Here is a 13,279-nt window from a genome sequence, read left to right as displayed (position 1 = left end):
ATTCTTAATTGAGATAAGGTGTGTTGTTACGAAAATGAAAAACAAAAGGTTCACTATAAGAGATTACAATACCGATGTGTTATTCAATGTATTTTTATGTTCATTTACTTGTGTCTTTTTTTTTTCGTTACTCTTTGAATAACTCCGTGGTAATTCTTTTTTCTGACTTACGTACATTATTTTGCATCAGATGAACGAGCGTTTGTTTGTTTTGTTTTGTTTTGTTTTGGATTTTCTGATCAGCAAACCTTATTTCGTTTTTCGGATTAACGAACTGTTTTCTCATTTTCGGACCTGAATTGAACTTTGGAAACGGACCAAAAACGAACCGTACGTGTAGCGAACCGTCAGGAAAAAAACAAAACAAAACAAGACAAGACAAGACAAGACAAGACAGAACAATACAAAACAAAACAAAAACTCGAACCTTCGAAATAGCGAGCTACCCACCCGAGTGCGGAGACTCTGCCTGTGGTTAGGGAGGTGAGATGAAAATAGTCTCACCTCCCTGCAGTGATATTCGCTCTACGTTATCTACGCATGATTGTTACTGCCATAAGGCATCAAATGGCACGTGCAATCCGTGCTCGTGTTTACTTTTAATAGATAATACAGTAATCAAGATCTAAAGAGTGAATAGCGTTTTATTCCAAATAAGACAAAAGTAAAAAAAAAAAGTTATGGAAGAGCAAGTATGCACATGCAATTTGGAGATACAATGATGTTGTAACTTCACAACTCACTAATGGGTTTGAAAATTAAGCTTATATTCATGGTTTTGTTAATGCTTTAACAACTGCGACTTTATATATTTTACCTTCATTCGGATTTTTGATGAAAATTAACAATTTGGTCTTAGTCAATATTTCAGTCATCTTCAAAACCATAGAGTTATTTGGCATGGGATGTTGTTTCATCATATTTTTATGTACTTTAAGAAGGAATATTTAATAATAATAATAATAAGGTCTTATTTACCCAGGGTAGCCTCTTCAGTGTTGCCACTGCTCTACCAGAGGGCCCTGCTATTATTATTACCCTAGCGTTGCCAGGTACCCATTTATACACCTGGGTCGAGAGGGACATTGTGGGTAAAAACACCTTGTCCAAGGATGTAAGCACTGGGCGGGATTCGAACTCACGGTCCTCCGTTCGGGAGTCGGGAGTCTTATCCACTATTCACACAACATCTGAATAGGTTGATGAACAAATGACCATTTTCACTTCGCTCATAACCAGCTGAGAACAGCTTTTCTTCTCTATTTCTTTTCTTGAATCTGTGTGTTTGTGTGTGTGTGTGTGTGTGTGTTTTATTCAATGTCCAGATTTGCACTTCAGCAGTATGAGGAATTATGCAGCAGCGATTCGTATCCGTGACAACTGTACTTTTACATTTGATTGAATTTCGAAGTCCCTTATCTTCATGCATAATTAAGTGTTGAATGTTACACGAATATAATACACTAAGAAATTCATGCGCAGTACTTTTTTTTCTCGAAATTATGTTTTAGAAATGTCATGACTATATTTCCAAACGAAAACACAGTTTAGATATTTTTTTAACGGCTTTTTAGTTTTATCCTCTTCTTGCTTTTCGTGGTTGACATCTGCTGTTTTATGGTCAACATTTTTCAGTGGTGTTTTTATGATAACTATTTCTTAATCATCTGTTCAGTCGACCCCCATACGCCTTAATCAATACACCCATCATGTGTGCGCGCGCGCGCGTGTGTGTGAAAGAATGAAAACAAATAACAATCATTGACAGAGTTTACGAATACATTTTGTACCACAATTCAAACCTTTGGAGAGAAATGTACTGGAGGAAAGATAGAGACAAAGAAAAAGAAAGAGAAAGAGAGGAAGGGAGAGAGAGAGAGAGGCGAGGAGACAGAGGAGGCGAGAGGATCAGCGCCTCAACTTACCAATTCTTTCGGCTGTTTTTTATTGCCCATTTATCACTATTCACGGCGAGGCTACAAAGGGACGTGCCGACCTTGACAGCAAATTTTGCGAGGAGAAACGGGGACACACAATTTCTTTTCCCTTCCCTTTGTGCACGGAGCTTGTTATGGGAAGTTTGATATTGACCTTTTAACGCAGGGTCCCCCTTTTTGGGTTTGCTCTTTGACGCCTTTGATATGACAATTCAGCAAAGAGAGAATTAGTTGTGCGAAGTATTGGTCGTATGTACTCGACGAAATAAACAATTTATTTCGAATCACAAGTGTTGAGAAATTCATTGCAATCATAAGCCTTGAAATATAGGACCGGGACTGCATATAAAATACACTTGGAGTAAAAAAGAAAAAGAAATTAAACATGAAATTGCGTATGGTTATTGTCAGTTAGCTAAGAAACAAATCAACTATTTCATGCACTGTAATTGCCACTTTCTATCTGCTAGCAAACTAATTGTTCTTATAACCAAGCATACTTATCTGCTTTTAACATCGGGGTTTGCGCTAAAACCAAATACATCTTAAACAAGCAGTAAAGTAAAGCAACACCAACTGATATCTGTGGATCAACGGCCTGCCTATGCATGTCTAACTTTCAAAAACATCACAGTGCTTCATACGGCCCATTTAGACAATGTGGGGAACATGCAAGCGATTGCTCTGACAGTGAGTATATTTACGAGGTTTCGCTGGTCCCCCAGTTGACGTGTGGATGATTTGGTGCCGGCGTTGAGGGAATTCGAGCTGGATATTAATGAAGTCAGTTGTTTGCGATTTATTAGATTGCGGGTTTTCGAATTCACACACTCCGACTTCTCGAATTTGCCACAGTCTTCCTTTCAAAAAATATTTCGGCTTGATTTGCAAGGGTACAATTTATATATAAAATCATATTTTGAATCAATTGATATTCCAATTTTCGATAGTATTTAATCTCGTCAGTGTAGAATTTTGTTAACACAAGTGGATTTATTTAAGATATCATTTTCCCGATATACTCTGGGTAGGACTTTTCTTGCACTTTTTTTAAAGTACCAAGCTTACGGTTGCAAACTTTCCTTTTTCAGAAGTTTCCTCCATTTGCTTCGTTTTAAGAAGCTACGAAATGAAAACGTAAGGCAAACATGAAATATTAAGCAATTTCATGGGACTTTTCATAATAAAACCGACAACAATTTCGTAGTTGGTCTGAAAATGTTAGTTATGATTATACATCTTTATTTATAATTTTGGCAAAATTCCTTCCAGTCATCACTTTATCAATGTCCGATGTTAAAGCGGTGTTATATTTTTGGTTGAGACGAGGCTTCACGTTTCCAACTTGTATTTTAGACAATGAAAAACCTTTTATGAAATATGAATGAACATATACTTTTTTGGATGAATTCATCGTTTATTTGATAAAAATTGGTTTTGAAATGACTGAGATAGTCAAGGCAAAGCAATCCTTATAAAAAGGTGGAACCTACCTTATATGATTACTTTGTTTTACAAGTAGGCCTACTTCTTTTTTTTTTATATCTTGGCCATTTCGAAAACCGATTTTCATTAAATAAACTTTGAATTCCTCTTACAATTTTTATCATTTCCTATTGCTTCCTTTCATATATGATATTCGTTCTTGAAAAAAAAAGAAAATGTATGTAAGATCCAAACGTTACGAATATTAGCTGTGTAAATGACTATGTAAGTATTTTGTTGATTTGTTGATTTGTATTGATTTTGAAATGCAGAAATAAAAACTGAACTGAACTGAACTGAACTGAACAATTGTGTGCTGTCTAACATTTCATAAGTGGTTTCTAGGTATCTAGAAAAAAAATAGAAGCTAAATCCTCATCTCAACCGATACTATACCATCCCTTTCATTCGGTTTCGATATTAAGAGAATTTTGTAGACGTCTCCTTCGGTTGGCTTTTTCCTCCTATTTCTACCCATAAAGCACCAGTGTATGATAAATATTGAAAGGATGTTTTAGAAAACAGTCAGAAATAACATATACATGCACCTTGTTATACTTACGAATATACAATGTTCGCCTGCTTTACAATAATACGAAAATCCCAGCATAGCGTTTTCTGTCGACGGTTATAAATCCCCTTTTCTGACTAAGCAAGAAAAACAGGTGAACTAGTATATCATTAGGCGTAAAAGAGCTCCAAGTTTTTTTCTTTCATAAGCATAGTTCATTTTGTTTGAGGTATCTATCCCTTCATTTCAGTTTGTAAACTTACTTTGTCATGATGTCACAATTTTGTAGGGAACACAATAGCATTATGATATGATGTTATAAGAGAATTGTGTTGTTCATTAATTGGGACCGATGTTAATGTATTCGTAATATAGTCGTTTCCTTTTACTTCCTCTTTTTCTAGAAAAATCAACTTTAATATGGAACATGTTTTCGCTCGTTAGTGATTATATAAGTAATAAATTCAATTTCAATTCAATTCAAATCAATTCAATTCATTTATTTTTCATTCTTCTTTTTCCAACAAAGCCTAACACATAATAAATCTGGAATTACATCATAAACATAAACATTAAACTTTGCAAAAGATAAATGATACAGATAAACAAAAGAATGCATACTGGCAAAAAATACAAAGTTATCCTTCAGTTGAGGAAAAAGAAAGAATTAAGAGATCCACTAAAAAGCAAGCTTGTATGTTGTGAACCACTCAAAAAAAAAAGAACAAACTTATGAATTACTTATTTACAAACACTTATCACAGATATAATTCATGACATCATCAACTATGCTGCCCATTCACCACTTTAACACGTACACCCTAAAACAAAAAGGAAAAAAAGAGATTTATTTAAAAATCGAAAGTTATTCTAGAAATCTGATGTCCAATTCTGAAATTATATCGAGGTTTTGCAATGCTAATCCCTCTTTGTTTTTCCTTAGCATGTCAAAATGACATTTCGAATTAATTTTCTGTGTTTGAATATTCAACCAATCCCGCACTAAACCATTATTCATCTTGTGGTCGACATTCACGTTGTATTTATGAAATCTCATTTGAAAGGTTTGTATTTGATTAGACAATAGTAAAAAGTACAGACAAACTTACACTAGTCATGCTAGTAAACACCGAATGGCGTAGATGTCTGATTCTGACTTGTACTTAACATACAGCTGAGACTAATAAAACATGCAAACTATTCTTTCTGTATCGATCATCGAAACTTGGATATGGACGGTGCATATGAAAAATGCGTTTTTACTTCACTATTCATCGAAATAGGGAATCAAGCACACTGTTTCATGATTTATATAACAATAACATTTTCCAGTAATCTTGCTGTAGTATCACACGATATTATACTTCTGCTTCTCTTAACTTAGTTGTTTTGCTTAATTTTGCACAACAATATCTTTTGATTTTGTTTTGACTTGACAAGCTGAATAATATTGCAAACAAACAAACTAACAAACATATATCAACATGATTAAGGGCTTTAAAGGGGAAATCCAGTCAAAATATAAGATTAACTGCTAAGAAAGGGTAGAATATTACGAGTTCAACGGTATAATTTTGATCGAAATCGGATGAAAAATAAGGAAGTTATGACATTTTGAAGTTTCGCTTTTTTTTTGGGGGGGGGGGGCAATTCTTGTACAGTCAACATGAATATGCATATGGCAAAGTGAGCATGTCATTCCCTCACAACTTGCCATATAGTTTGTACATAAAATTTTGAAATTTCCAGTTTTCCATTTCGAACGCAATTATGCCCGAGGCTCAAATCCTCGCATATCTAACTGATCACTATATTCTGAAGTTATCCAACCAGGAATAGCATAATATTTCAGACTTCAATGACAGAAACAATGAATTTTAGTTTTTTTTTAATTTTTGCACACGATCAATGGAAAATTGTGAGGGTATGACATAGTTAGCTCACTCCTTTGCATATTCATATCCACTGTACAAGAACTGTTTTGTAGAAATTAGCAAAGCTTCAAAATGTCAAAACTTCCTTATTTTTTATCCGCTTACGGCCAACTTTTTACCGTTAAAGGGATGTACAATATTGGTGGAGATGAGAATTGGGTTTTTAACTTTTTGCGAGATACCAAGAAAACACTTATAATACAGAGCATACCATTTTAAGAGGAATTCAAAGTTTATTTGATGAAAATCGGGTTTGGAATGACTGAAACATCCAAAAACAAAGTAAAACAAAGCGATCGTAATAAAGTGTGGGTCCCACACTTCATTAGAATAGCTATTTTTTTTTTTGGATATCTCTGCCATTTTAAAACAAATTTTCATCAAATAAACGTTGAATTCCTCATAGAATGACATACTCTTTCATATTTCATAAGAAGTTTCTCATTATCTCACCAAAACATGTTGGAAACCTGAAATTAGGTCTCAACCAAAACTGTACGATCCCTTTAAACTCGTAAGTTTTCACTCTTTTTTATCACACTAACTTATATTTGGACTGGATTCTCCCCTTTAAATACACCCACGAGTCACACCTCCCACGAGATAGATACCAAGTAAAACAGGCCCACGACCTAATCACCACGCAAATAATGCCCACAAGATTGACAGAAGGTAAAAAAAAGGTCCACCAACTTGACACTACCTAAATCAAGCTTCGTGGGTTAATGTCCAGCTAGTGGGCCTTATTATACAAATAATGACTGCTATGAGGGGCACAGTTAAAATCATGGGCCCAAGGTGATGTGAAAACCATAACTATGCCCGAAGCGAAGCTGAGGGCATAGTTATGGTTTTCACATCACCGAGGGCCTACATAATTTTAACTGTGCCCCGAATATCAAGCTGTCATTATTTGTTTTATATACCGAAAATATAGATTCCGAAATACAGATACCGAAAATATAGATTCTAGTCTCTTTTACAACACTCGTAATCAACGCTGATCGACAGCGCAGCGGTCGTATCATTGGTGCGTACATATGAGTGATATAATAATGTGTACGGGGTTGGGACTGTCTCCAAACCTATTTACAGGGCACAGTTGATCTATGCCCCGGGCACAGTAAATCATGACGTCATTTTGATCAAAAAATGGGGCACAGCTATTTTCATGACTCCACTGTTAACCAATCAGATGAGAGGAATCTATATAATGAGGTATATAATTACCTATAGTGTCCTTCTGATGGACCGCACAGCTCGTGGGCCTTGTTTACTTGGTGTCGAGCTCGTGGGCCTTGAAGACTGTATGACTGGTGAGCGTCAAGTTCATGGCTTGCACTCAACGCTAGCTCCTATTCATGATGTCATCATAATGAGCCTCAGAATAAACAGGTGAATTATTTGCCTGCTGAAGATTATATCCTGCTTAAATTCTTGCATTTAGTTTTCATCTCCTTCAAGCTTTTTTTTTTCTGTTTGTATTATCAAAACTCTGAAAAAACACAAAATTCTTTCCAAAATATCAAATATTGTGGTATATACTATGTAATGATAAACTGCCCTAAATACAGCTATATCAATCCGTTATTAGGCCTGTATACATTTATAGTACGTGGTTTTTAAGACTTGGTTTTGGCATTGATTATTTATGGGACACGACAATTCAAATCGATCATTCACTGATAAAATACATTAAAAGAATAAGAATTCTCTTGCCGTACCATGTTCTTTGTTATGTCACACGTCTACTTGGTTTCATTCAAATATTTATTATGTGTCATGGCTACCAGATGAAAAAAAAAGTTTGTTACACCAGATCCATGTGCATACGTGTGTTAATATCTTAAGCTTGGAATCTTCTGTCACGATTAAACACGACGTGAATGAAAAAATGGATTGAAAAAAATGAGCATGAGCAAGCAACAATCAGTAACAAAAGATCAAATGGAAACAAAGAGAACAACGTCACAAATATACCGCCCCTTTCATGCATACAAGCACGTGCATGGCTATGTCGTTACACCACAGTCGTGATATGGTGATGTCATTAAAACGCACATAAATTTCATTTATTTTCACGAACAACAATCTAATGATGAGCTTCTTAGTGACCTGAACTGGAAATGACACGGCCCATTGTCGTACGTAAGAGTGCCTGCAAAGGGACAACCCCTTTATGTATGTTTTTAGAGCACATACACACACACGTTTACATTAATTAGCGTGTTAGTTTCTCTTGTCTTTTAAAAGTATGTTGTGCGTGTTCCATATATGAAATTTCGCAATTCGATATCACACAGCCGCCTTGGAGCCAGTCATATTATTAAAGAGATCATTCTTACCGAATATTCTTATTACTATAAAGGACGGATAAGCATGGATTTCACTCGTGGAACTGGAAGAAAGGCACACGTTGTTTAATTTCATCTCATTGAGCTGAAACCGTATTTTGACCGATGCTCACTTTGGATGTGTGAAACCACACTAATAGAGAGCAAAATAAATGAAGACAAAATAAAAACAAGAATGGAGGATGTTAGTGAATTCCATCAATGCTTTACCTTCAATAGTAGAGACAATCATGGCAACGCTGACTGGTATACGCTGCCTAAACCAGTCCAGATCTTCAGAATTGCTTTTTATTTTCTTTGAATGAGTTTTGTATAATTGCCTCATGTCGTGTGTGTTATGAAATGTATTCAAATTCATACAAACAACCATTATATCTTTTGAAAATGCTAAGGGCGAACTGCTAACTTCCCGTTTTATGTCTTTTGATAGGAGAACAGCAGACGACAACTGTAATTTATCACCTTAATTTGAAGGCTGTCTCCCGACAAACGAATTTACCAGGCATTGTTTGTGCGTGTAGTTTTTTTTTTCTCTCACTCCTGCCCCGGAAACATACAATCGTCTGGAAATATTACCACGAAAATTCAATAAATAAGCAGGTACCTCGACACAAGTACTCGTACTTCTAGAAATGATGAATATACCTTCAATGACTTTATAGCGAGGAAGAGTAAGATCAGTTAGTGCTGGGTTGCATTTATAATGCTGGTATTGACGAACGATTCCAACTGTAATGTCATAACGTCGCCCTACATCGATGATCTGAGAGAAACAGCAATATCCATAATATCCATTAACACAGCATTTCCTCAGCTTTCATGCGTTGTCTCTGCAGGTTGCGTATTGATGAGAGATGCAGATGTGTGAACAATCCACTTTTTCATTTCAATTCATTTCAGTTTACTTTCATAATATCTCCATGAGAAAAAAAATATATACATGAGATACAGCTGTATAACAATAGAGTATATGAATATAAGAACGACCCAAGTCCATGGAAGATCATTTCGAGTAAACTAAAAAAAACTTCATATCTTTTTTATTTGTCCAATAATATTCTATTTAACTGTGATGGGAAGGCAACATTGTATATAAAAATTAGAACATATATTATTATGACAATCAACATTTACATTAATTGTGGAGAGGCCGTTTTGTGTGGTGGACTTGGGTCGTTCTTTGATTCATATGGTCTTGGGTCGTTCTTTGATTCATATACATGATATTCTGCTATAGAGATGGAAGAAGGATGAGAGAGGGCGCTATTATATGAATGTAAGAATGACCCAAGTCCTTCATTCTTACATTAATATAAGATTTAACTCATTCATTTCAGGCACTTCCGGGGGTAATTAGGATTTATCATTTACACACAAGATGAGTCCATGCATAAGCTACAATTTCCCATGTCAAACTGAATTTGGCCAGAAATTGGACTTGGGTCGTTCTTATATTCATATACTCATATATAAAATGATGCATGATATCTCCAGCGTTGATGCACAATAAGATATCATAATCGAAGTAAAGATGCACGAGAAATACCTACCTTGATAAAAGCAAGGTGTTTGTCCCAATGGCAACCAAGTGTAGAGAACAAGACAAAGAACATCTGTACCGTACAAAAGGCCCAACTAATCAAATAGGGGGGAGGGGAGGAGATGATAATCAGAAATAAAGCATTTTTCTCATCAAATACAATTATAGGAGAAAAAGAAATAAACTCAAAACTCCAGACGAATGAACGGTTGTGATGACAGCAATATTGAACAAAACGAAAACATATACCCTTGTAAATCACACGGCCTCCACGCATCTAATTCCATGTCATTTAAAGATATCGTCAAGTTGTGTCGAGGTGAAAGTTAGCACGTTGTACTATGTGCTATAGGACGACTGTGCGACAACACAAATCTATTTTTATAGAAACATCTATTCTACAGTAAGTGTGAGATTTCCTTGAATAGGAGAAGCAATTTTAATCACTAAAACAATTATCATACACCCGTTTTGCGGGAGTTAGGAACCACCATAGGAAGATTTTAATTTGTGACATTATCAGTATGGAGATAATTAGGAAGGAGTACACGGTTTGTTTGTTTTGTTTTTGTTTTTCCTTCATTCTGGTCAATTTGTTAGTTCATTTTTTTATTAGTATACATCTTCTCTGCTGCAGGTTTAAGTCTCTGACAAAATAAGCGGAAATTATCTAAATGATAATCAGTACCATTACTTCAACACTTGGGCATCTGCTTGTTATATGCCAGGGCAATTGCAAAAATATGCTAGGGACATTTCGACCTCCCCTGATGCAGATTTAAAAGGATAGTGCAATATTGGTGGAGATGAGGATTGGGCTTTTAACTTTTTGCAAGATGCCAAGAAAACACTTATGATATAGTACAGAGCATACCATTTTAAGGGGAAGTCAAAGTTTATTTAATGAAAATCGGGTTTGGAATGACTGAAACATCCCAAAACAAAGTAAAACAAAGCGATCGTAATAAAGTGTGGGACCCACACTTTATTAGAATCGCTCTTTTTTGGATATCTCGGCCATTTCAAAACTAATTTTCATCAAATAAACGTTGAATTCCTCATAGAATTACATCCTCTTCCATATTTCATAAAAGGTTTCTCATTATCTCACCAAAAAAATTTAGAAACCTGAAATGAGGTCTCAGCAAAAACTGTACATTCCCTTTAAAAACGACAGGTAGACTGCTTCCGGTCTTGTTTCCTGCTCATGTTTCGAAGAGGGTAGGGGGCTATACAAGTCTTCATGAAAAATGCAGAAATAACAACGACAGCAACAGCTTTGACAATAACAACTGCAAAAAAAAATCTTAAAACTTGTGCAATAGTCGCACAACTTGAGAAGAATAAAACATACCCACTAGTATTGGCAGCTAGGCTCACGGAGAGATATCTATATCAATTGCCCCATTCTAAATAATACCCTCCACCTTACTTGTTTTTCATTTCATCTGTTCAAACATGAAATTAACTTTGCTTCCATTTGATATTGGTTTTATTTCAAACGTATACTGGTGATTGAATTGCACGATGTTACATCTAAAGGTTATACATGTACAAAAATGCTAACATGATTTTTAGCATTAACATTGCAATAACATTGCAAGAAATTAATAATACATACACTATCCTCACTTTGGATGTGTGACAAACTGCGATTCGAAATACAAACTGTACAAGGTTCATGTCAAGGTCGTACGGGGAGGGGATGATGGTTCAAGTCGCATAGGGCTGTATTCCCCAAATAGGTCAACAGACTATAACTTTTGAATACTATATAAACTTCAAAAATGATATAGAAATTCGGTAAATGCTTATTTTGAATGATAACGATATACAGCATTTATATAACATGAATATTTGCATTACAATCTCACATCGAGTCTGGAGTCTTAAAATGATCTAACGAAATGTCCGTTGAGATGCACCCCGCCGCAAGCACGTGACTTCGCGACAATCCGCACGGCGCGTATGTGTACCCGACCTTGCGCGCTCCTCACATAGCTGCTTTATAGTGCGCTTTCTGCAGTCTCCAGGTGATGTGGATGTGATTACATTCTTTTAAATGCTTACGTTTCTCAATATCATCTCTAATCCCCGTTCCAGTGCTTCACTGCTGTAATCAGACGAGATTTGAACTACCAACTAGACGGAGAAAAGAGAACATTCACAGCATAAAAGACGCCATGAAGATAATAAGATAGAGAGGGTGCTTCTTTTGTTGACATGCCTTTCATATTCTTTTCGCATTGTTTGCTCTTTGTTGGTTTGTTGATTTGATCTTTAACCTTGCAAAATTAGCTCACATTGCGACAACGAGAACGTGGCTCTCCTTTTTCGTTTCCTATATTAACTCATTCTCATTCATGCTAACCACATGCTGAAGTCTTGCTCTTACTATTACATTGATTGTTCTATCCTATCTCTTTTTCAAGAGCCACTCTGCTTTCTTTAAGCCATGTTACAGGCAGCTCCAAACTCTACAAGATGGGGGCAATGCCAAAAGCAAAAGGACCAATAGATGATTTGATATTATGTGGCGGGAAATTACACCCAGTTGCCTGTTTGTTGCTGTTGTGCATTAAAGAAGTAGATAAAGTAACGATGTGATTGAAGCGATCACTTGGGATGAATTTTAATAACCATTACTATCAGGGAGATGAGAGTTAATATTCTATATCGAGAGGCAAAGTAAAGATAAAGTAACGATGTGATTGAAGCGGTCACTTGGGATGAATTTTATTAACCATTACTATCAGGGAGATGAGAGTTAATACTCTATATCGAGAGGCAAAGTAAAGATAAAGTAACGATGTGATTGAAGCGATCACTTAGGATGAATTTTAATAAGCATTACTATCAGGGAGATGAGAGTTAATATTCTATATCGTGCGGCACTATTGTCATTATCATCATTATCATCATAACTTTCGTCATTACCACTTTTGTCATCACTATCTTAATGATTATACTACTTAGGGGCGGATCGTTTTCAATCTCATTCTATTCCGATGACAACTAAAAGAAGTACACACACTCACACAAAAATTAAAAGACAACAACTTATGGTTTTTTAATTTTTTTTATCATCATCATCAGAGACGCAAATTGTCTTTTTTTTTGCAGATGTAAAAAAAAAGTATTAATTTGCATGGAATGTTTGAAAACGAAGCATGTTGGATTGTCCAATCCCCCACCTAAGTGCTCAACTTGAATGAAGTTTCCAGAATAATAATACGTGATTGTTTATTCATGATGATCTACTTTGAGTGCACCAAGAGCTGTACAACCAGTCCCTAAAGAGATTGACATAATAACTCAAAAGAAATGCTTATAGTGTGGTCAGATGTGAAGGTAGTGATTGGTGACACAAATCTACGTCACAGTATCGCATGACGCGCCCCCTGGGCGGGGGTAGCCCATGCATGCAAATGAAGAGTTATCACTAGAAAGGCCATTCCACCAAATGACAAAGTGATGGTTTCAATCAACAACAAAAAAGTAAAAAGTTGTGAAAAACA

This window comes from Diadema antillarum, unplaced genomic scaffold (assembly GCF_040938485.1).
Source record: "Diadema antillarum isolate AM-2024a unplaced genomic scaffold, OU_Dant_1.0 seq00000649_RagTag, whole genome shotgun sequence".
Taxonomy (NCBI): domain Eukaryota; kingdom Metazoa; phylum Echinodermata; class Echinoidea; order Diadematoida; family Diadematidae; genus Diadema; species Diadema antillarum.
The sequence above is the reverse complement of the archived record's forward strand: the minus strand, read 5'-3'. Positions refer to the sequence as shown.